We start from the raw sequence: 26,164 nt of genomic DNA on the forward strand, positions 1-26,164 counted from the left end.
CTCAAGATTTATATATATATATATATATATATATATATATATATAGTGAGAACATTATAGAGTATACATACATAAAGTAGAATAACATAAGTCAGTTACTTGGCATGGCCTCTTGATGCAGTAAACATGAAATGTGTGATGCTACTGCTGGTGTGACATGGTATATTGTTTTACAGTAAACTTTTTTTTTAATAAATAGAATACTCTATAAAATATATAGTAAATACATAAACCAAAAACATAGTCTTTTGTTAAAGTATTATATACTGCACCCAATGTATTATCCTTTTATACAGCTGGCAGCATGGTAGGTTTATTTATACTAGCATCACCACAGACCTGAGTCCTGCATTGTGCTCTGGTACATCACTTGGCCAAGGGAATTTTTCAGCTCTATAAAAATCTGATGGAGCCATTGTTATAATATGCCCTTTGTTGTTAATGGAACACATATATACATACACGCAGAGTCATCAATACCCTGAACCTTACTATAGATTTGAACCAATAAATATTAAGTCCTTAGCTCATTATGTTGTCATAATGATAACATCCAAAAAGGTTCCACTTACTACTATGGAAATTGATTAAGCCTATGTGTCAGTCAAGACAGGTTGGGTATAACAGGTAATCCTCAAATTGTGGTGGCTTAAAACAGGAACATACCCAATGAGGGTCAGCAGTAGATATCTGCTCTTCTCAGTCACTCAGGGACACAGGATGAAGAAATCACCACAGTCTAATGACACTGCCATCTCATAATGCATTTATTTGATTAACCCAGCAGGCAGAGAATGGAGTGTCTGCCCATGGTGGGCCTCTTCCAAAAAGGCCCTTCCCCTCCTCCTGGGCATTTCACTCAGTTGTTCTCCAGGCAGCTGCAGGAACAGAGACAATTCCCTGCAGGGATCAGACTCTTGACAAAGCCAGAGAAAGGGCTGGCCACAACCTACAAAGACCAATGCCTTTTTGCTCAGACTCTGCAAATGAATTTGCTGCAGCAAAATTCCTTCTTTCTGCTTCCCCAGTTTCGGCCAGTGTGTGGCAACAGGTCAGCTGGACTCCTAATTTTCTGTAGCCCAATGCAAAGGACCCGCTGCTTGAGTTTCTTTGCAGTCAGGGTCCAGGCCCGGGCCCAGTAGCAGTCCCCCAGCCATGGGTGTCTACAGTTGGAGGGTCCAGGCCAGTCTGCCTCTGAACTCCAAAGTGTCCTGGAGGCCCCAGGAGGTTCCGCTGTTCTTCACAAGATGTCCAGTCCCGGCGCTGGTGGGCGGGCCTCGCTCTGACCTGGCCATCACCACGGCTGGCGCTCACTCGATTCGCATCTGCAAGCAAACATCGAATATCACCGAGACCACCTTGTAGAAGTAGGGGAAGTTCACCCGCAGTCGCCAGGCCATGTCATGAAACATGAAGGTGAGCAGAGTGCAGGTGAACCCGAAACGCCCTAGGAGCCGAGGAAGACGGGTGGAGCTTTACAGCAGCACCTTCAGGGCCCACAGAGCTGCTGATGTCGCCAGGGGCCAGGGCCTCCCAGGCGCAGCTCACCCGCTGACCTACAGGAGCCAGGACCTACAAGGCTGCTGATGCAGGCCTGGAGAGCCCCTAACCTCACTGAGCCCTGCCCTCCAGCTCTCCCAGCCCACGCCCGGCTCAGGCCACCACGCCTTAAGCTTTTTTGATATTGAATGATTATAAAAACACAGCATACCCAAATTTGTGAGGTTCAGCTAAAGCAAGCCAAAAAGATATCTACAGGTTTAAGTATATTAAAAAGAAAAAAAATAATTAGAAAAAGAAAGCAAATTAATGGAAAGTAGCTAGGAGATTCTTAGAATGGCCAAACCAATGTGATAGATAAAAAGATCTATGGAAGACCAATGAAATTGAAACTTAAATCTTCAAAAATATCAATAAAAATTATGAACCTTTATCTATACTCATTAAGGTAAAAAAGGGAATAACAAAAATGAAAGAAAAGACATCACTATATATCTTAAAAATATTGAGTGTAATTGAATATGTATATTGAAAGGGTAATAATTAAATATTATGAAGCACTCTGCTAATAAATTGAATAACTTAAATAAAATGAAAAACTCCATGATGACATCATACTTAAGTAAGACAAGAAGAAATAAACTACATGGGCCATCCCATATGTATTTTAAAAATTGACTTTCTAATAAAAAATTTCCCATGAACAAAACTCCAGACCCAGAAGACTTCACTGGTGAATTCTGTCAAACATTTTTTAAAAAATTATCCATCCTACATAAATACTTTCAGAAAAATTAAGGAGAGAACATTCTACAAATTATTTTATGAGACTGGATGTATCATAAGTCCACATACAAAGATTATAAAACAAGAAAAACTATGACTAAAATATCATGAAAATGGAAACAAAAAATGTAGAAATTGCTACAATAGTAGCAATTCAAACCAGGCAATATAGAAAATTGATAATACATCAGGATACAGAACACTTGCCGCAGAAAATGCTAGGTTGAAAAACTAAGTATTATAATTCATCATATCAGAATAAAGGACAAAAAAAAAGATCATCTCAAAAGATGCAGTGTTAACTTTCCATCACTAGCATTCTATAAATAAATAATTAAAAAGGTCTGTTTTTGGATCATAGTCCTCAAAATTCCATTCCAGGTTCTGTTTGCCTCATTGATTTGGGCCTGCCTGGTGTGAGGCAGCACATCATGATGTGGGTGCCCGGTGAAGTAAAACCACTCCCCTCAAGTCCAGGGAACAAAAGAAAGAGGTGGAGCTGAGTACAGCTATCTCCTTTGAAGGCACATCTCCACTGACCAAAAGACCTCCTACTAGTCCCCAGCTCTTGAGGAGTTTATTATCTCCTAATAGTGTCACCATGGGGATCAAACCTTTAACAGAACATGAACCTTTAAGGGACATGTATTTAAACTGTAGCAGATGTAGAATAAACATTTTAGAACTCCAATGACCATATGTAATAAAACCTCACAGTAAACTTAAGCAGAATGTAACAATGGGTGGCAATGAAAATCCATCGGAAATATAATACTAAATCTTGTGCCTTAATTCCTTTTTCTATAGTCCAGGACAAGGTTCTTGCTTCTACCATTCAAGATTTATTGTATATTCAAGCCAGTCCAATAAAGCAAGACCAAAAAAAAATGAATAATATACCAATTAAAATGGAAGAATTAAATATGTGTGTATTTCAAACAATGTACTTATGGAAATAGAAAAGTCCAAGGAATCTTGAAAAAAAATACTATACGTAAGTTATAGCTAACAAAGAGCAAGATAAAAGGTCATTTACACAAAAATAAAATTGTATTTCTATTCACTGGTAACATACAAAATAAAAATAAAAATGTAAAAGCCACAATACCACCCACAATAGTGTGAAAAAATATGAGATATTTAGAAATAATTAAATATGTGCAATAAATCTATAGAGAAAAACCACAAAACTTGATGTAAGTAATTAAAGAACTAAATAAATTGCAAGATACACTATATTCAAGGGCTTTAAAGTTTAATATGGTTACAATTTTATAAAAATCATCTACATATTACTATACATAATTTAAAGGCAATACAAGTTAGGCTTTTTAATTTTTTGTATAAAATGATTAAAGAATACTAAAGTTTATATAACAATGTAAATGATCTAGAAGAGCCAAAACAACTTTGAAAAAAGATGAGTTACACAAGCTATTTAAAGCTATTTAATCTAGAGGACAGGTTCTAATGAGTGGAACAGAAAAATGGATCCAGTAATAGATTTAATAATTCAGAAGGGAAACAATCCAACTACTAGATCTTTGAGAAGAAATGAATATCATCTCTCACCTCTCACCATACACAAAATTTAACTCAAAATTTAGCATAAATCTAAATATAAATGCTAAAATTGTAAAATATCTAGAATTAATCCTTTTTGGTAGGCAACAATTTCTTAGAAAAACACCTAAAGGAAGAACCATTTTAAAAATGATAAATTGAACTTCATCAAAAATTCTCTCCAAAAGTTGCAATTTAGTATATAAAAGGAACAAACTAAAATCCCCCCAAAATTATTCTCCATGGACAACCCAATTTATAATTCAGGTTAAAATATCTCTGGTCTGAACAAGGTATCATAGATGCAGTTTTCCATGATCCATTCCACTAAGCTTCACTGTAAACCCTGTACATGGCATAAGTGGTAGCAAGAGAGAACTTAAAAGACTGGGAAGAAAGAGGTAGGCTGGTTTGAGATCTCAGGTCCTATAGAACAGCTCAAAAAAAGAGATAGATTCACTCAGCAGAGAAAGATCACCCGAACCCTATGTTTCCTGACCCCTAACTTGGACACCAAAAGTAGCTCAATCAGGCTTACTCCTCCCCTATACAAACAGAAATAGCTGCCCATTATGTCACAGTTTTGTCATAGTAAATAAAAATGACAGCTAAATGATATCTATGAATGCTTTTCAGTAAATATTTCCAAGACTAAAGGTATTTTTAAATAATTTGAAGTTATTGTTCTCATTAAATTGTTCTTGCAATCACTAGGAATTTGTACAATGTTAAGATCTTTGTAACCATTTAGTGTCTTTCACCAAATTCTTAACAATGAAACTTTCCTTAACATAATACTTCAATGTTTTCTCATCATTATAATTAATATTTCAAATTTAAAGAGAATAAGAAAGTTATTTATTTAAAGAAAATCTCCAAATTCCCTACTCTGTTTTTTATTTAATAGTAATAACTCTCTCTAAAATTTATGCCAGGAAGTAAATGGATTCTATAAGGGTTGATTTACAACTTATCATCATTAATAAGTCATTAAGCATTAATAGGAGACCTAGACTATGGTTCACAATGGCACAAGATGGCCACAAGGTGGTGCTAATAATCTCTGTTGAAGCCTCAGCCTGCAGAAAGGGCCTGGTAGCAGGGAAATGGCACAGTCCTTTCAGAAGATCTGGGAACAGACATGGATTTCCTCCTTGTAAAGTTTCCTTAAGAATAAATGCCCTTAGATAAACACTGAGTTATGCTAATACTCTAGTCTACAAAATAATTTGTCAATTGCTTTGAACAAAAACTATGTAAAGGCCTAATTTAATCCTAAATTGTAGCAAATAAGAGCTAATTTATCCTACCTGAGACTCAATAAAGACTAAATTATTCCAGGCCCACATAATTCTAGATATTTTCATTACTGACATTTTGGTCTGTGGATCCTTCAGATCTTTGTGGCTGGAGATCTCTGCCCTCTGCCAAACTATGACAATCAAAACAGGTCTCCAGACCCTGCAAATGACCCTAACTGGAAAAAATCAGTTGAGAACCACTGCCCTTAACAATTCACACACTGCAACCTGAATACAAATTCCATGGAGGCTGCTAGAAACAGATCAGGATATCCTCTTTTGAATATCTTTTTTTTTTTTTTTTTGGTGGCGGTGCTGCTAGGGATTGAACACAGGGCCTTGTGCATGTGAGGCAAGAACTCTACCTAAGGAGCTATATCCCCAGCCCCTCTAGTATGATTTTAACACCTTGCCAGGAGATAATGATGCTTCATTATCTTCATTAATGACTCAAAACACTCTATAGAATTACTAAATCACCCCAGGTAAAGCCTCAATTTTTCTAGGGTCACTTTATTCAAATTCCTTTTCTATCATGCTGTGCCCACCTGGGCTGCACTAATACCACAAGCGCCTACCCTATGGCAGCAAGGAAAGAGTAGAGGGATCATCAGGGAAGATGGGGGTGGGGGGGAGTGTCCCTTCTTTTCTGGGAGTGTCAAAGAAGCCTCCCACCTTTCCTGTGTCCAGAGAAGAAATGCCTAGCTACAAAAATTTGTCTATCAAACTCTGCTCTAGTCTGTCTGTGTTGCTGTAACAAAATACCTGAAGGTGTGTACTTTTAAAGAAAAGAGGCTTATTTAGCTCACAGGCCAAGGGTATGGTGCTGGCCTCTGCTTGCTCTAGTGAGAGTCTCATAGCAGATGGATTCATAATGATGGGAGGAGAGAGAGAAGAGATCACATAGCAAGGCCAGGAATCAAGAGATTGGAGAGGATAAGGCTCCCTCTTATAGAACAAGCTGCTGACAAGAACAAATCCACTTTTATCAGACCTGACCCATTCCTGAGAGATAGCATTAATCTCTTCTGAGAGTGAACCCCCATATCTGGATTATCTATCACTATCACTAGGTCCCACCTCTGAATGGTCCAGCTACCTCCCAGCACCAACACACTGGGAATCAAGCTCTAACACGTGCACCTTTAAGGAACAAACCAAATTCAAACCATAACAACCTACAACCCAGAACTGTAAGATTTCATATGGTCAGAAATCACTAATGTTAGCATTGTTATTGTTTAGCTATGGGGTGTCCTCCAAAAGCTTCTGTGTTAATGCAGATGTTAAAAGAATAGATTATGAGCCATAATCTAACCAGTGGGTGAATTCATTCTCTGGATTAATAATTTGAATGGATTAACTGGGGCATAATTGCAGGTAGGTGGGTCGTGACTAGAGGAAGTAGGTCACTGGCGGTGTGTCTTGGGTATTTGTACTTTGTTCCTGTTGCTTCTTCTCTGTCTGCTTCCTGGCTGCCATTAGTTGAGCAGCTTTTCTCTGCCATGTTCTTCTGCCCTGATGCTCTGCCTCACCTTGAGCTCAGAGTTATCTAACTGGCTATAAACTGAACATCTAAAACCATGAGCCCAAATTTTGGTCACAATGACAAAACCCTAACTAACACAAGCTTTATCAAAAGCTCAAGTTATGACCAAGAAATAGTTAATAGTAAAGAGAAAAATCATTTAACTGGTTGAGGATTTTATAGAAATCTATCTTAATTTCATATCTCCTCCCCACAGAAATAAAACTCAAAAATAAGGGTCATTATTATTAATTCATTTTTTTTGTGTTTATTATTCATTTGAGACATACTATGGGTTTGCTATTTTTTTAAAAAAAATCACAATTTAATTACTGTCATTTTCCAGAAATCCCTGAAAATAAAATATTTCCTGATGATTTGATGCTTAACAGACTTGAGCTGTTAATGTTAATACTTTTAAATGTTTTTATTAGTTCATTATAGTTATTTATACACAATACTGGGGTTGATTTTGACATAATTAATGCTCCATTTCAGTCTTAAGTATTTCTCTTTCCCTCTCCTCCTCCCTCTACTGTTCCCCTTCCTGTATATTGGTCTTCTTTCTATTTATTGGTATGCTATAGATAAATATAAAGGTGAAATTCACTGTGATGTATTCATATATGTCCATAGCATAACTTCTTCAATTTCATTTTGCAGTTCCTCCCTTTCCCCATTGACTACCCCAGCTCCTTCCTGGGAGCCACTGATCTCCTATATCCATGAAATTCCTCTCTCTCTCTCTCTCTCTCTCTCTATCTCTCTCTCTCTCTCTCTCTCTCTCTCTCTCTCTCTCTCTCTCTCTCTTATTCTATCATCTATATAGAAGAGAAAGCATTTGGCCCTTAAGTTTTGGGGGATTATATATTTTGTTTCTGGCTCCTCCTATCACTCTCTCTCCCTGTTTCCTGGTTACGAGGAGGTGAATATCTTTCCACCTCCAAGCTGTTCTGCCACGATGTTCTACATCACCTCAGGCCCAGAACAATGGAATCAGCTAACCACTGAAGCAAACCTCTGAAACCATAAGCCCAGAATAAATTTTGCCCTCCTAAATTGTTCTCATCAAGTATTTTGATCACAGAGGCAAAAACTTAAATAACACAGTAAGCATAAAGGGCGAGTGTTCCAAGAAATAATCTAGCAAAAATTTTGGAGGCCCATGGAAGGAAAAAGAAATGAGGAGGGAGGGTAGAGGCAGAGAAATCTGTGGTCAACACATTGCTCTCTGCTGGAGAGAAGGGCCAGTTTCTATTTATTCCCTTTTCTCATTTCAGGGGAAGATGTGACTCTCCTGTGGATCCATAGAGATCTGGGATCATTCCATTTTAGATCTCAATATCCAGAAGTAAACAAAACTGTGAAACAGAAACCCTCAAAACTATCTTGGACCCCCAAAAGAAACTAAGGCATCTCATTAGACATTGAATTATGTCCCATATAAAGGCAGCAAAGTCTTAACTGCAATACCCATGGTGGCCTCAACTTTAAACAAGGTCTTTGCAGATGATTAACTTAAGATGAGACCATTATCATGGACCTTGATCCAATATGACTGTGTCCTTATGAAAAGGGTACATTTCAACACAGACAAATGAAGAGAATATCATGTGAGATGGAGGCAGAGGTGGAGTAATACTTCTATGAGCCAAGGAATGCCAGACTGATGTAAATCTGCATAAGCTGGAGGGAGGCCTGGGACAGATTCTCCCTGCCATCCAGAGAGGCAATCAACCCTGCCCACACCTTGATCTGTTGTTTAAGCCATCTAGATTGTGGTATTTTGTCATAGTGGTGGTATTAAACTAATACTGGGCCTTTCCTCCTATGCATTCGATAAGAGAAAGAAATGAATCTCCCCTCGTAGTTACATGGTTTTTTCACATTCCAAGTTTGCTAAAGTCTACAGTGTAAGTGGGACCTTGAGGATGGGCTGGTGACTTTGCTATGGCTTTGTACAGCTGTAGACCCATGTCCACTGTGGAGGTGAATGAGCTCTCACAGGGAGCATCAGAAATGGTCACCAGTGGTTACAGATGCCAAGAAACAGGACCTCTGACAACAGTGCTTGGCTCTGTGCAAAGTTGCTGGAGGTGTGACTTGGGGAGTGTCTCTTAGCTGTCCTGACCCACTCCATTTTCAGTGGTAAGACCTTACATTATCTAGCCTTGCAGGGCCACTGCATGCATTGGGCCTCAGGGTGGGAGGAATATTTATACTCATCTGTCTTCTCATTTTGTAGAAAAAGGTAGGTCAGGTCTTTGTATTATTCAAGACTGCCATATTTTAGGTCATGAAGCAAGTCTTAACAGAAACAACAAAATATTAATATTATCCTTGGTACCTTGTAAAATAATAATGAAATGAAATCAGAAATCAAGAGTACAAAAGTATAGAAGCCACACAAACACATGGAGATTGAACAATTATCTTTTCTTGATCAATGTTTTATATTCATTTTAATTAGTTATACATGACAGTAGAATGTATTTATGTACTTTGATATATCATACATAGATGAAATATAATTTCTCATTTTTCTGAGTGTACATGTTATAGAATCATATTGGTCATGCAGTCACATATATATATAAAGTAATAATGTCTGTTTCATTCTACTTTCTTTCCTATCCCCACATACCCTACCCTCCCTCCCTTCACTTCCCTCTACCTAATCTAAGGTAACACTATTCTTCTCTAGTGCCCCCCCCTTGTTGTGAATTAGATCCACATATTAGAGAAAATATTCAGCCTTTGGATTTTTAGGATTGGCTTATTTCACTTAGCATGATGTTCTCCAACTCCATCCATTTACTGGCAAATGCCATAATTTCACTCTTCTTTAAAGCTGAGTGATATTCCATTGAGTATATATACCACAGTTTCTTTTTTCTTTCTTTTTTTTTTTTTTTAGGTTCAAACAGGAACTCCTTTATTGCCTAAACTCCACGCGCACTCCCGGGAACTCTCTTACCCTTATTTCTTTCAAGTTCATGCTTATGGAAAAAAAAAAAAAAACTTTCAACACTTGGCTTTATGCATTTGGCTTATTTTACTGAGCATGACATTCTCCAGTTTTATCCATCTACCAGCAAATGACATAATTTCATTCTTCTTTATGGATGAGTAGAACTTCATTGAACATATATATTCCAGTTATAGTTTAGATATGAGGCATCCCCCAAATGCTCATGTGTGACACAATGTAAGAATTTTCAGAAGTGAAATGAGCAGATTGTGAAAGGTGTAACCAAATCAGTGGGTTAACCCGCTAATATGGATTAACTGGGCAATAACTGTAGGCAGTTATTGTCCAGTAGGGGGTGCCCACAGGAAGTAGGTCTCTAGGGTAGGCCTTTGTATTTACATTTTGTCCTTGGTGAGTGGAGCTTGCTCTCTCTCTGCTTCCTGTTTGCTATGTCCTGAGCTGCTTTCCTCCACCACACCATGCTTCCATGATGTTTTGCCTTACTTCAGGCCCAGAGCTGTGGAATTAGCCAGACAGGGACTGAACCTCTGAAACTGTGAGCCAAAATAAACTTTTCCTTTTTTAAGTTTTTCTTGTTGTGTCTTTTGTTCACAGCAACTCAAAGTTGACTAAAACAATAGCACTCATTTGTTCATAGACACCTAGAATGGTTCCATAATTTGGCTAATATGAGCTGTGCTGCTATAAACATTGAAACGTAGATTATCACCATAGTGTGCTAATTTCAGCTTTTTTTGGATAACTACCAAGAAGTGGAATAGCTGGGTTATGTAATGGTTCCATTCCCAGTCTTTTGAGGAACCTCCACATTGATCTTCATATTGATCTTGATAGTAGTTGTACCCATCTGCAGTCCCATCAACAATGTATAAATGTTCCTTTCTCCCTACATCTTCATCAGCATTTATTTTTATTCATATTCTTGATGCTGCCATTCCAACTGGGGTAAGATGAAATCAAAGGAGGTGAAAGACTTCTATAAAGAAAACTATTGATTACTGAAGAGAGAAATTGAACAGGATGTTAGAGGATGGAAAGACTGTTCTTGGATAGGCAAGATTAAATATTGTAAAAATGGCCATATTGATCTATTGATTCAATGTGATCTATTAATTCAATGCAATCCCCACCAAATACCAAAAATATTTTTCACAGTACTAGAAAAAAAGAGTCCTAAAATTCATACAGAAGAATAAAATATCCAGAAGAGCCAAGCAATTCTGAGCATAAGAACAAGTCTGGAGGCATCATAATACCTAACCTCAAATTTTTTTAAAATTTATTTATTTTTTTTTTATTGTTGGTGGTTCAAAATCTTACACAGTTTTTAATACATCTTATTTCACAGTTTGATTCAAGCGGGTTATGAACTCCCAACTTTACCTCGTATACGGATTGCTGTATCACATCAGTTACCCTTCCATTGATTGACATATTGCCTGTCTAGTGTCTGATGTATTCTGCTGTCAGTCCTATTCTCTACTATCCCCCCTCCCCTCCCCTCCCCTCCACTTTTCTCTCTCTACCCCTTCTACTGTAAATCATTTCTTCCATTTGTATTATCTTGTCTTACCCCTCCATTACATAGTACTTGATATATCATATTTCACATTTTGATTCAAGTGGGTTATGCACTCCCATTTTACCCCATATACAGCTTGCAGAATCACCTCAGTTACACTTCCATTGATTTACATATTGCCATCCTAGTGTCTGTTGTATTCTGCTGCCTTTCCTATCCTCTACTATCCTCCCTCCCCTCCCCTCCCCTCCCCTCTTCTCTCTCTACCCCCCTACTGTAATTCATTCCTCCCCCTTGTATTATTTTTCCCTTTCCCCTCACTTCCTCTTGTATGTAATCTTGTATAACCCTAAGGGTCTCGTTCCATTTCCATGCAATTTCCCTTCTCTCTCCCTTTCCCTCCCACCTCTCAAACCTGTTTAATGATGGTCTTCTTCTCGTGCTCTTCTTCCCTAGTCTGTTCTTAATTACTCTTCTTATATCAAAGAAGACATTTGGCATTTGTTTTTTAGGGCTTGGCTAGCTTCGCTTAGCATAATCTGCTCTAATGCCATCCATTTCCCTCCAAATTCTATGATTTTGTCATTTCTTAATGCAGAGTAATACTCCATTGTGTATAAATGCCACATTTTTTTTATCCATTCGTCTATTGAAGGGCATCTAGGTTGGTTCCATAGTCTTGCTATTGTGAATTGTGCTGCTATGAACATCGATGTAGCAGTGTCCCTGTAGCATGCTCTTTTTAGGTCTTTAGGGAATAGACCGAGAAGGGGGATAGCTGGGTCAAATGGTGGTTCCATTCCCAGCTTTCCAAGAAATCTCCATACTGCTTTCCAAATTGGCTGCACCAATTTGCAGTCCCACCAACAATGTACAAGTGTACCCTTTTCCCCACATCCTCGCCAGCACTTATTGTTGTTTGACTTCGTGATGGCTGCCAATCTTACTGGAGTGAGATGGTATCTTAGGGTGGTTTTGATTTGCATTTCTCTGACTGCTAGAGATGGTGAGCATTTTTTCATGTACTTGTTGATTGATTGTATGTCCTCCTCTGAGAAGTGTCTGTTCAAGTCCTTTGCCCATTTGTTGATGGGGTTATTTGTTATCTTATTGTCTAATTTTCTGAGTTCTTTATATACTCTGGATATTAGGGCTCTATCTGAAGTGTGAGGAGTAAAGATTTGTTCCCATGATGTGGGCTCCCTATTTACCTCTCTTATTGTTTCTTTTGCTGAGAAAAAACTTTTTAGTTTGAGTAAGTCCCATTTGTTGATTCTAGATGTTAACTCTTGTGCTATGGGTGTCCTATTGAGGAATTTGGAGCCTGACCCCACAGCATGTAGGTCGTAGCCAACTTTCTCTTCTATCAGATGCCATGTCTCTGATTTGATATCAAGCTCCTTGATCCATTTTGAGTTAACTTTTGTGCATGGCGAGAGAAAGGGATTCAGTTTCATTTTGTTGCATATGGATTTCCAGCTTTCCCAGCACCATTTGTTGAAGATGCTATCCTTCCTCCATAATAATGTCTGTTTCATTCTACTGTCTTTCCTATCCCCACATACCCTACCCTCCCTCCCTTCACTTCCCTCTACCTAATCTAAGGTAACACTATTCTTCTCTAGTGCCTCCCCCCCCCTTGTTGTGAATTAGATCCACATATTAGAGAAAATATTCAGCCTTTGGATTTTTAGGATTGGCTTATTTCACTTAGCATGATGTTCTCCAACTCCATCCATTTACTGGCAAATGCCATAATTTCACTCTTCTTTAAAGCTGAGTAATATTCCATTGAGTATATATACCACAGTTTCTTTATCCATTCATCTATTGAATGACATGTAGGTTGGTTCCATAGTTTAGCTGTTGTGAATTGAGCTGCTATAAACATTGATGTGGCTGCATTACTGTAGTATGCTGATTTTAAGTCCTTTGAGTGTAATAACCAAGGAGTGTTACAGCTGAGTCAAATGGTGGTTCCATTCCAAGTTTTCCGAGGAATTTCTATACTGCTTTCCACAGTTGTTGCACTGATTTGCAGTCCCACCAGCAATTTGTGAGTGTGCCTTTCTCCCCACATTCTTGCCAACATTTATTTTTGCTTATAATCTTGATAATTGCCATTCTGACAGGAGTGAGATGAAATCTTAGTTTTGATTTGCATTTCTCTAATTGCTAGAATATATTTGTTGATTGATTGTATTTCTTCTTTTATGAAGTGTCTCTTCTTTAGCCCATTTATTGATTGGGTTATTTGTTTTTGGAATTTAGTTTTTTAAGTTCTCTATATATCCTAGAGAATAATTATTTTCTCCCATTCTGTAGGCTCTCTTCTCATGTTATTGATTGTTTCCTTTGCTGAGAAGAAGCTTTTTAATTTGAATCAATCCTATTTATTAATAGAGGTTCAATTTCATTTTGCTACATATGGATTTCCAGTTGTGCCAGGACCATTTGTTGAATAGGCTATCTTTCTCCAGTGAATGTTTTTGGCACCTTTGTCTAGTATGACATAACCATATTTATGTGGTTTGTCTATGTGTTCTCTATTCTGTACCATTGGTCTACAAGTCTATTTTGGTGCCAATATCATGCTGTTTTTGTTACTATAGCTCTGTAGTATAGTTTAAAGTCTGGTATAGTGTTGCCTTCTGCTTCATTTTTCTTGATAAAAAGATTGCTTTAGCTATTCTGGGTCTCTTATTTGGTGCAGGGTTGGTTCAACATATGGAAATCAATAAACATAATTCATCATATTAATAGGCTTAAAAACAAGAATCATATAATCATCTCAATAGATGAAGAAAGAGCATTTGATAAAATACAACATGTTTTTTCATGTTCAAAACATGAGAAAAACTAGGGGTAGTGAAAACATACCTCAATATTATAAAAGCCATATATGTTAAACCTAAGGCCAGCATCATTCTAAATGGAGAAAAATTGAAAGCATTACCTCTAAAAACTGGAACAAGACAAGGATGTCCTCTTTCACCATTTATATTTAACATCATCCTTGAAACTCTAGCCAGAGACAGAAGACAAAAGAAATAAATTAAAGAGATACAAATAGGTAAAGAAAAACTCAAACTATTGCTATTTGCTTATGACATAATTTTATATCTGGAAGATTAAAAAGATTCTACCACAAAATTCTAGAACTAATAATGAGTTCAGAAAAGTAGCAGGATATAAAATCAACACACATAAATCAAATGCATTTCTATACATCCGCAATGAATCCACTGAAAGAGAAATTATAAAAACTACCCCATTCACAACAGCCTCCAAAAAAAATACCTGAGTATCAATCTAACAATTATCTTTTAAATGACAAATAAATAATAGAGTAAACGACAGCAGAAATAAATTTTTTTTGGAATCAAAAAAGAATAGAGATAACAACATACCAAAATCTCTGCAACATTATGAAGGAGGTTTTAAGGAGAACATTTAGCATTAAGTGCCTATATAGATACACATAACAACAACAAGAGCAACAACACCACACATAGACACACACACACACACACACACACACACACACACACACACAAAGCCAGAAAGATCCCCAATAAACAATCTAATGTATATGCCAAATCCCTAGAAACACAGGAGCAAACTAACTTCAAAACCAGTGGAAGACAGGAAATAATTAATATCAGGACCAAAGTCAGTGAAATAGACAAAAATACAAAAATGATCAATGCAGCAAAGAATTGGGTCTTTGAAAAGATAAGCAAAATTAATAAACCCCTAGCCAAACTACGCCCCCAAAAGAGAAAACCCAAATAAAAAAAATAGAGATAAAAAAGAGATATCACCACAGTCATTTCTAAAATTCAGAGGTTCCCTAAGGTCTATTTTGAAAATTTATATTCCAATAGATATAAATATAAATGCTGTTGCTCTTGTTGTTGTTATGTGTGTATAACTATATAGGCACTTAATGCTAAAGTACTGAGAATGTAGCCCTGGAGTCCAAAAGGAAAGAGATGGGTCTACCTGCTACCACAATGGTTACCTGGATTTTGGTATTGTGATGATGGTCATCGCATTTTGGGATCCCAGGTCTCATCAGTCATCCCTAGCTATTTGCAGAAAGTCTGCTTGCAGATTGTGGGGTTGTGTGACCTCTTGCCTCTCTGGACAAGAAGGCAATCAAGAGCCCAGTGGCCCAGATACAGCGCTTTTCATCTCTGCCATTGTACACCTTGAAGGCCACCTCAAGCACTTGAGCATGTGGGGTGAGGGGACCTCGCACCAACTTATTAAGTTTAGCTTTAATGTCAGGAAGCTTTGGGAGAAAAAGTAGGTCATGAGTAAGTTATGACCATCAGGTGACTCAGGATCAAATTTGTGTACTGGAGTAGGGCCTGAGTCAGGCAGTTTGAAAAGGAAGAGGGGTTTTCATTTTTATCTTGAATGACCTCTTGGAGTTTATCATAACTGATGGCTTTATGAGCTGCCTTTTTTAAACCTGTCAGTAAGCAGGTAAAAAGTCAGTCCCTTCTTATTTGGCCTCCAGGGAAATTTTCAGTCCCAATTAGTGGGCTTCATTGGCAAAGTTCCAGGCTTGTTCCCAGACTCATCTGCTCTCCTCTAGGAGGAGGGTGTTGGATTGGATTACTTGCATACCACGAATGGTGAGGTTTTGGCCTATGTTATGTATTGTAACTCCTTGGTATAGGTACTAGGGTTGGAGGTAAAGGATCCTAGGCATTTCTTGATTTGGGAGAGATCACCTAGAGAGAAGGGCACATGGACTCTGCCTACCCCTCAAACCCAGCACTTCCTGGAGAGGAAGTAAAGCTGGGGGCGCTTAACTGGCTATGTTACAATGGGTGATGAGAGGGCTGAAGGGTGTTTGGGATGGTGGTGTGGAGGGAGCAGGTGGGTTTGGTAGAACTTAGTAAGGGGGAGGCTCATCAGTGGGGTTGAAAGGAGGGTTTGGGTCCCTTGTTTGTATAGGAATAGGGTCTCTGGAGGAATCCAGACCCTTGGTGACAAGTAATAGCTGGGCAGGAAAGCAAGAAGAGCAAAGGGAAGGCTTAGAGCAGAGAATAGTGAAGGATGCAAGGCAAGTGGAGGAGTGGAAGCAAATACTGCTGGCTTAGAGGCTTCTTCCCCCTCATTGCTGGCTTGACTCTCAGAGTCTGGAGTCCAGAAGTGTTGACCTTGAGGGGTCTAATATCTGGTGTCATTTGGTTACAATAACACAGTATTTTATCATCATATGAGTTTTTAAAACACGTATGAATATAGAATTTTAACTTTCAATCATCTTGGTTTTAGTAAGAGCAGAAATAAAGAGATCTTAAACTTTCCATTGAACAACAATTTATGAAAATAATATTTATAATGTTTACCCCATTTAAGTTAAATCTGATTTATCTATTTTAACTTAGATTACCCATGAAAACCAAGTTTAGTTAACATTTTAAGGCTTTTTGTTGTTGTTGAAGAAACCTAGAAATAACAATGTACATTATATTTAAGACATTTAATAGAAAATGAGATTTTCCATTGTCTGATCATCTACATCAGTGATTTTGAAGCCGTTATTACCTTTTTTTTGTTTACCCAATTTAAATTAAACTTTAAATCATGTGAATCAAAGGCATTGGTTCCATTTTTTTGAATTTTAGTTTATGGGTGCTCTGTATTTGGGTTCTGATAGATACACATGTGTAGACAAGACAGTACGCAGAACAAATAAGTAAAGGCCTTCTAACTTTAAAATATATTAAGAGTCAACCCTCATAAATTGGTCACTGAGCAAAGCAGAGTGTAAAAAACTTTTATGGTTGGATAAAATAGGTCTGAACAATAATTATAATATAGGCATGCAGGATCAAATTTCTTAGCTCAAAAATATAGAATTTTTTTTTAAAGAGTCCTAGGAGCTGGGGTTGTGGCTCAGTGGTAGAGTGCTCACCAAGCATGTGTGAGGCTCTGTGTTCAATCCTCAGTACCATATAAAAATACATAAATAAAAATAAAGGTATTGTGTTCAACTAGGTGGCCTAGGGATTGGACCCTAGAGGGGAAGGAGGGTCATGTTTCTTTGGGAACTGATATCTCCTAGCAGCACTGTGAGGAAGATGTATTCTCCCCCCGCACCAATGGGGCTCCAGGGAAGGGGCTGAGATTTGCCCCTGTCACAAAGATGGGAGGATGGAGGTGAGTCTGCTGTTGGATATGCAATCTCTCACTCCTTCTACAGACTTCCTAAAGATCTGGCAGCCTCTGGAACGGGGAAGGAGCACAGAGCTCCCAGGGCACCTAGGAGGGGAGGGGTCCAGGGATAGGAAAACTGTGGATCTGGCTTTCTTTGGAGTGGTATGGAAGGTCTCAGGGAAGACAAAACAGTGAGCTGAGATGGGGCACAAGAGAGATGGGTCCCTGAACCCTCTGGGGTGCCATGTTCTCAACACAAAGCCTTGCCTTTCCACAGCACCTCAGCTTGACAGCGCCTCAGCAGCTGTGTGGCACAAGCCTCTCAGTTTGGTGATAGAGTGGGGAGGAAGGTGGCTCTCTGGCTCCTCAGGATGCTATATATCCAGGAGGTTGGCATGAAATAGGGTTGGGACTTCTGACAGGACTCCATCTCTCTGCCCCCAGGATGACACAGGAGAATCTCATCATGATGATCTGGGATTGGCCCTGGAGGCCCCAGGCATGCTGCTATTGGGGATCCCAAATAGCCAGAAGCTGCCCAAGGGGAGTCCTCACTACCCATTCCTATTCCCTCAGCTCCCCTGGCACTGGTAGCTCAAGGCCCATGTACTAAGTTCCTGGGACCAAAACCTGCAGAAGCCTGGCCAGACCCAGGTACAGAGTGGCCCAACCTCCTATCCACTGTCCTTCTCAGCTGCCCACTGGACCTAGGGTCTACAATGAAGATCTCAGTTTGCCTCAACCCAAGGATGGAGGCTTTAACATGGCTGCCATGTGCCCTTGTGGTTTCCCAAAGTCTAGGCCTGATAGCTTCCTTCCTTGTGCCAAGTCCCTCAGAGCCCTGCATCCTACTGACCCTTCTCATCTTGTCCACTCAGGACCACTTCTAGAGACTTGTCAGCCTCTGACCTCAATCACAGGTCTCTGGGTGCCACCTCTGTGGGACAAGAGACACAGGGCAAGAGAAAAAGAAAGCAGGAGCCAGTACCCAGTTGTGGCCCTTTTAGACCCTGGTCTTACACTCTGGGTGACAGGATCCTCAGCTCCAGCCTCTTCCTCACCCAGCAAGGAAGTAAGGTGGATGGTCCCTCACTCCTTCCTGAGTGTGTGTGGATGTTTGAGTATGCATGTGAGAGTGAACCAGCAAACTTGTGAGTGTGTAAGGGAGGGAATGGAGCTGTTGAATATGAGAGCTGCTCTAGCTGTTCAGCCCTCTCTGCAAAGGGCTCCACCTGGGGCCTAGGGAACCCTTTCCTATAGGGAGAAATGTAAGTGGAGCCTCAGGGCCCACCCTCAGATCTCCACTTCAGGGAAACCCAACCCTGCCCAGCAAACTGGCTTGGTCTGTGGCCACCTCTGTCAAAAGGGTTTGGCCCTAGGAAGGACAGGGACCAGGCTCCAGGCCCCAGCCTTGTGTTACTACACTGTTGGGGCCTTGACCCATTGGTGAGATTCTTCTTTCCCACCTCCTCTCTGGTCTGTTTTCTCTTCCTCATGAGCCCTGGTTCTGGTGGTTGTGTGATGTGGTCTTCATGCACTTTATTTATTTGCAGTCTGTGTTCCAGGTGGCAGAACTCCTACACATTCAGAGACCCAGCCTTGATGACTTTACATTTCCGAGTTATGATCTCTGCACTGGCCAACACTGTCAGGTCAGGAATATATTCTTGTTTCTGATATTGACACATGTTGTTGTCTCCCTATGTTAAAAAAAAAAAAAAGAAAAAGCTTAAGATTTCCCTGTTTTTTTTTCTTTGGTCAATGGCCATTTAGAGGAGCATTGTTTAAATTTCCCATGATCTGGGATTTCCCTAATATCTTTCTGTTATAAATGTTTTCCTCTGTATAATCACATTATGTTCAGAGAACATATTCTGCACATGATTTACGTCTTTCTTTTTTTATTTTTAGTTTTTAGTTTTAGTTGGAAACAATACCTTTATTTTATTTATTTTATTTTTATGGGTTGCTGAGGATCAAACCCAGGGTCTCGTACGTGCTAGGCGATTGCTCTACTGCTGAGCAACAACCCCAGCCCCCTTCCTCTTTCTTTATTTTTCTTTAGTTTCTGCATATGAGAGAAAGCATTTGACTCTTGACTTTCTGAGTCTGGATTATTTCACCTAGCATGATGTTCTTCAGTTCCATGAATTTATCAGTAAATTCTTTATGGCTAAATATATATAACACATCTTTAATCATTCACCTGTTAATGAGTACCTGGGCTGGTTTCATTACTTGGCTATTGTGAATTGTGTTGCTGTAAACATTGATATGCCTATATCAGTATAGTATGCTGACTGCAGTTCTTTTGGATAAACATCAAGAAGTGGACAGCTGGGTCAGGTTCCCATTCTTAGTCATTTGAGGGGTCTCCATATGGCTTTCCAAAGTAGTTATTAATTTGCAGTCCTACCCAAAATTTATAACTGTACTTTTCTCCCCACACCCTCACCAGCATGTATTATTTATAATTTAAAAAATTGCATTCTAACTGAAGTGAAATGAAATCTCTTGTAGTTTTGATTTACGTTTCCTTGATTTCCAGGAATGCTGAACTTCTTTTTTTCAAATATGCATTTTCCATTTGTATTTTTTCTTTAAAAAAGTCTATTTACTTCTTTTGCCCATTTATTAATTGGGTAATAAATTTTTTTTGGTGTTCTTTATATATTCTGGATATTAATCCCCTGTTACAGGAGTAGCCAGAAAAGATTTTCTCCCATTCAGTAGATTCTCTCTTCACACTCTTAGTTGTTTTGTTTGCTGTGCAGAAACATTTAAATTTCATGCCACTGCACTTATTGATTTTTGATTTTCTTCCTTGAGCTTTAGGGAAGCTTGTTAAGTCGTGTTAAGGAACTGCATGCATGCACTGATATGTTGGGAGTGTCAACAGTATATTTTCTTCTAGCAGTTGAAAATGTTTCTGTTCTAATTCTATTATGGTTTAAATATAAGGTGTTCCCAAAAAGTTCATTTATGAGACAATGCAAGAATTTTTAGAGGCGAAATGAAGTGTGGCCTAATCAGAGGATTAGTCTGCTAATGGATTAACTGGGTAGTAATGATAAGCAGCTAAGTTGTGGCTGGGGAAAGTATGTCTCTGGGGGTATGTTTGCCTTTGGGGCTTATATTTTGTCCTTTGGAGCAGAGCTTTTACTCGGCTTCTTGGTTGCCATGACCTGAGCTGCTTTTTTCTGCCACACACTTCTGACATGATGTTCTGCTTCAATAAGGTCTAGAGCTCTGGAGGTGGTAAACCATGGGCTGCATCTCTAAAACCAGTAGCTAAAATAAACTTTTCCTTCTCTAAGTTATTCTTGTCAGTTTTTTTAATCATGGGCAGAAAAACTGACTGAAACAAATTCCTAGGTTTTTGATCCGCTCTGAGTTGACTTTTGTAAAGGGTGAGAGTTGAGTCAAGTTTCATTCTTCTGCAAATGGATATACAATTTTCCTAGCATCATTTGTTTAAAAGGCTACCTTTTCTCCAACATACACCTTAGTGAAATATCAGATGACTGTATCCATGTGGGTTTGTCTCTGAGTCTTTTATTCTATCCCATTGGTCTCTGTGCATGTCTGTTTTGGTGCCAATATTATGCTCTTTGTGTTCCTCTAGCTGGGTAGTATAATATGCATCCAGCATCATTTTCTTGCTTAGGATTTCTTTGGCTCTTCTGGGTCTTTTATTGTTCCAAAGGGATTTTAGGACTTTGTTTTCTACTTCTGTCAAGAATGTCATTGGTATTTTGATGGGGATTTCATTGAATCTGTATAAAGCTTTGGTGATAATTAATTTTGACAACATTAATTCTGCCTATCCAAGAATATAGGAGATCTTTCCCTCTTCTAAGATCTTCAATTTCTTTCTTAAGAGTTCTATAGTTCTCATTGTAGAGGTCTTTCACCTTGGATAGACTTATTCCTAAGTATTTTATTTTATTTTGTGATATTATTGTGATAGGATAATTTTCCTGATTTATTTCTCAGAAGGATCCTTATTGGAGTATAAGAAAGCTATCAATTTTTGTATGTTTATATTGTATTCTGCTACTTTGCTTAATTTTTTTATTAGCTCTAGAAATATTCTAGTACAATTTTGGGGGTCTTCTTATATAATGTCATCAGCAAACATAAATAATTTGAATAATTATTTTTCTATTTAAATCATTGTAATTTCCTTTTCTTGCTTGATTGATCTGGTTAAAGTTTGAAAAACTACCCTGAATAAGAGTTGCAAGAGTGGACATGCTTGTCTTGTTTCTGATTTTAGAGGAAATGATTTCAGTTTTTCTCCATTTAGTATGATGATGTTTTTGTGTTTATCATATATAGCAATCTTGGTAAGAATCTGTTATCTTCCAGAGTTTTGTGTATATTATTCTAAGACCTCCTGGATTTTAAGGTTTGGGATGAGAAATCAATACAAATTCTAATTGACTTACTTCTAAATGTGACTTGCTAATTTCCACTTGCAGCTTTTATAATCTTGCTTGTTCTTTTTATTAGCCTTTTAAATTATAAAGTGTCTTGGAGAGGATCTTTTTTGATCTTACCTATTTAGAGTTGTAAATACATCTTCTATTTGGATTTCTGTCTCATTCTTAAGGCTTGGAAAATTTCTGATTATTTCATTTAAAAGTTTGTGCATTTCTTTAGTTTGTATTTCAGTGCCTTCATGTATGCCAGTGATTTTTATCTTTGGTATCTTAATGTTATTCAAGATTTCTTGAATATTCTGATCATGATCTTTTAACATGTGTTCTTTATTGTTGACTTTGTTTTCAAGTTTGTATACTTCATTTTTAAGGTCTGGGAATATGTCTTCTCTGTGATCCTACTCCATTGGGAAATGCTTTCAATTGAATTTTTAATTTGATTTATTGAGTCATTTCTATTTTTTTCAGAATCTTTGTCCTTTTATTGAAATGTTCTTTCACTTTATATATATTTGTTTTTTATTAATTCCTTAGATCTTTAAGTTCATTGAACATTTTAATTATCTACTTTCCAAATTCTTTTCTGGCATTTTCTCTATTGTAGTGTCCATGGAAGCACTTGTGTTGTGAGTTATTAGGGTTGGCTTGTTCCCTTAATTTTCCATATTGTTAGTATTTTTACCCATCTTCTGGGATAATTTTCTCTTCTACTTTTTTTTTTGTGAGGGATTTTTTTTTAGTGAATTCTTTTCTTTTTACTGTGTGTCCTGGGTTGGTCAAGTATTTCAATGTTGATATTTTCACTCATTTTGAACTTTCTATTATGGCCATTTTCTCATACCTCATTTGGAGGATATACTAATCCCCTTAATTACAATCACTTTGTAACAATTCTTATATTAATAAATCTTTAAGGAGATCTTTTTGACAGTGTTCTTCATTAACCCACTCATCTGTTTTTCTTGGCCAGATATTTGCAGTGGAATGTTTTCTTTCCAGGGCTTCACTTATTGTGCAGTTTCTTCCTCAGCTCTGACCCAAAGTGGCCAAACCTGTTTAAGGAGTCTGGATGCAGAGTTTCACAGTAGAATTCCGTTCCCTTCTTGGTGGGTTTCAGACTATGTGCTGGGGCAGGAGAGTGGGATGCATCAGCGGATCCTGCCCTCTCTAAGCTTGGAAGAGATGACTCATGGTTCACCAGAGTTGGTCTGAATTTAATTTGTTTCAGTCCCCTTCCCCCACCTGTGACAGAAAGGCTCCTAATCTCAGCACTCAGATTGCCTGTTTCAAGTGAAAGTGCTTTTCTGCTTTTCTCAGCTTTGTAGACTCAATTTTCTGGTGCTGAATTGCTGTTTTGATTCCTTCTTGGAAAGCTGCTATGATAGTATGGCTTCCTCTGAACCACTTTATGCCATTCTCCAAAGGGATAGACTTGTTATGAAGCTGTATTCCTGCCATTAAAATTCTATTATGGCCATTCTCTCATAACACATTGGGAGGATGTACTAATCCCCTTAATTACAATAACTTTATAACAATGCCTTATATTAATAAATCTTTAAGGAAAGGGATTGGGAAGTGCATCATCCCCTGTAGACCCAGTTACTCAGGGGGCTAGAGGAGCCAAGTTTGAGGAAAGCCTTCGAAACTCATCCAGAACCTCTAATACCAGCTACTTGGGAGGCTGAGGCAGGAGGATTATAGGATTATAGGAAAGCCTGGGCAACTTAGTGAAACTCTGTCTCTAAATAAAATTTAAAACAGGGTGGAAATGTAACTGAGTGGTAGTATACATTCCCTGGCTATCAGGATGCCTGATATTCTCCTTTCAGATCTTTTAGCACCTGTGCAACTGAGTAACGTGGACCTATTGAACATACGAAAGTGAGCCTAGAGATGCATCCAAATTTGTAGGTCTTACTAATATGATTTATTAGAAAGAATTGTGAACCAGACAGTGACCTCATCACAAGTATAACTCTTATGCAGAATACATTCAGATGCTAAATTAATGTGTTACACTTATTAGAAGGAAGGATTGTTTGGTAGGTCCTCATAATAAACAAATTGGATCTCATCCTCAGTCATTGACTTTCCTACTTTTAGAGTAGGGTCTTTGCCTTCAGCACCCATTTATTTTTACTATTTTAAATTAGAACCTTGGAAGCAAAAGTATGCTCTAGTTTTGAGAAATCACAATCAATGCCTTGCCCCAATTCCATATTCCCTCTGCACCCTGACAGACATTGGTGCTTCCCATATGGCCCTTCATGGTGTGTGGGTCCCCTTCCTTCTGGCTATCAATGTTGATATTTTCACTCAATTTGAATGGATATTATCAGACTCATTTCAATGTGAGTCATCTCTTGCCCTCTTTGTTCTACTAAACCTGAATAATCATAAGAACAATATTTTATTTTTTAAATTATTTTTTAAACCAACAAGGGCTATGAGTCTTCCCTGGTCCTGGCTCCTCTTCCTTGCCTTTCTGCAGCCATATGGCCCCAGTGAGTAAGCAGACATTGCCATGTGACTGCCCATAGTGCATTGATTTTATAATTGCACAGCATGTGGATCCTATTTAGAGTTTAATGCTATTTAGGAATCCATTCAGAAGTCCAACATTATTAGATTTCTTGGGGGCACCAGCAATAACATTGTCTCTCACTTCCCCTGTGACCACCTGCTCTGTGCTGCCCCTGAAACCCCATCCTCCTTCACCCCCCAAGTGCAGGCAGAAGGCCTAGGCCTCAGCTGCAATACATGCACATCAAATCAGAGGCCATCTCAAAGTTGGAACAAAGAGAAGATCTCTACTCTCATAGGAATAATGAAGTAGGGAGAGTGGGTGAGTTGTCAGTGATGGCAGGAGAATCCAGGGGCAAGGGCAAGCTCCTTAGGAGCCCAGGATTTACCCAACAATTCTTGAAAGAAAAGGACAAAACAGAGCATAGAATGATGATTTTCTTTTTAAAAAATCAACAAATACATAAATAGAAATATATATACACACACACATATATATATATATACACATATACATACATACATATATATGTATATATGTATACATTAGTACTAAAATTAAAACTATCAAAAACCATAAAATCTATTTAAATGGACAGTTAAGTAGGGTAAAGGAAGGTAAGCATACGACTTCTACTATTGTTTATAATATGAAATTTCTAGAAAAATAGTTAAGGGAATGCCATAAATTATAAAGATGATTATCACAGCAGCAAGAAAATCTACTTACTAGAAGTAGAATATGCTTATTGAAAGCTTGTTTTTCAGATAGGGCCAACAAATGAGCAACACAGTAGAATGAAGTTCAGACAAAACATAATCTGCCAATCTGGAAATACAAACTGTTAAATTGTAAATACATTGGATTAAAAAAAACATAGCAGATATATATATATATATATATATATATATATATATATATATATATATATATAAAGTGAAAAAATCACTTTAATAAGCTGAACAGCAAGGTTTAAAATTAATGTGTGAACACATAAAAATTTGTGAGTCTAATAACATATCAGGATGCAGAAAACAAAATACAGGGGTAGTAGAAGTGATTGCACACAAGAAGAGGGAGACTTCAATGTTCTGATCTGATTTAATAACAAATATAGTGAACAGAAAAAGCAAGTGAGGCTAAAGGAGAAATAAATACAACACCAGAGAAAACAAAGGAAAAAAATCCTTTTTTCATGTTCCATGAAATTTTATTGAAAAAAGTAAAAGCATACTAGGTCATAAGAGAACCTTCACTCACGCATGTGAGACACTGGGTTCGATCCTCAGCACCACATAAAAATAAGTAAACAAAAAAAGATTTTGTGTTCATCTATAACTTTTAAAAAAAAAAGCTTAAAAAAATTTCCATTTCCTGAAATTAAACTCAGGTCTTGAAAAGAGTATTAACCAGGCCACAAAGAACAGTGTGAAATTCCTATTAATCTCTCCAATGGTGGCTTTCCGAAGGCTCATGTAATATTGTAGGCACATATGTTTTAATATTCTAAATCCATTTATAAAAGGTAAACATATACATTTTAGAAAATTTAGGAATAACAGAACTTGATTCTTCTCTTTTGATTCCCAAATTCATCAGAAGTGTTTCCTCCATGTATGGTGATGGGAGATATAAGGACACTTCCTTATCTCCTCCACACGCGTGACAAGGTCTGGCAGGGCAACAGGAACTGGAAACTTTAAAGCCTTGGAACCAGGAGCACCCTCCCCTGGGGCCTACACTTGGCTTTTCACAACTGAGGGATACAGGTGACTCCTGCTGCAGAGGAAATAGGCTGTGCCACCATGAAGGCATTGCCT

At 38.0% G+C, this 26,164-nt stretch overlaps 1 pseudogene; it reads right to left on the reverse strand.

Annotated features, from left to right (window-relative positions):
- Window positions 1-1,310: 1,310 nt before the first annotated feature.
- LOC144370081 (uncharacterized) overlaps window positions 1,311-26,164 on the reverse strand; it is a 36,683-nt pseudogene continuing 11,829 nt past the window's right edge.

The sequence above is a fragment of the Ictidomys tridecemlineatus genome, chromosome 13 (genome assembly GCF_052094955.1).
Source record: "Ictidomys tridecemlineatus isolate mIctTri1 chromosome 13, mIctTri1.hap1, whole genome shotgun sequence".
NCBI lineage: Eukaryota > Metazoa > Chordata > Mammalia > Rodentia > Sciuridae > Ictidomys > Ictidomys tridecemlineatus.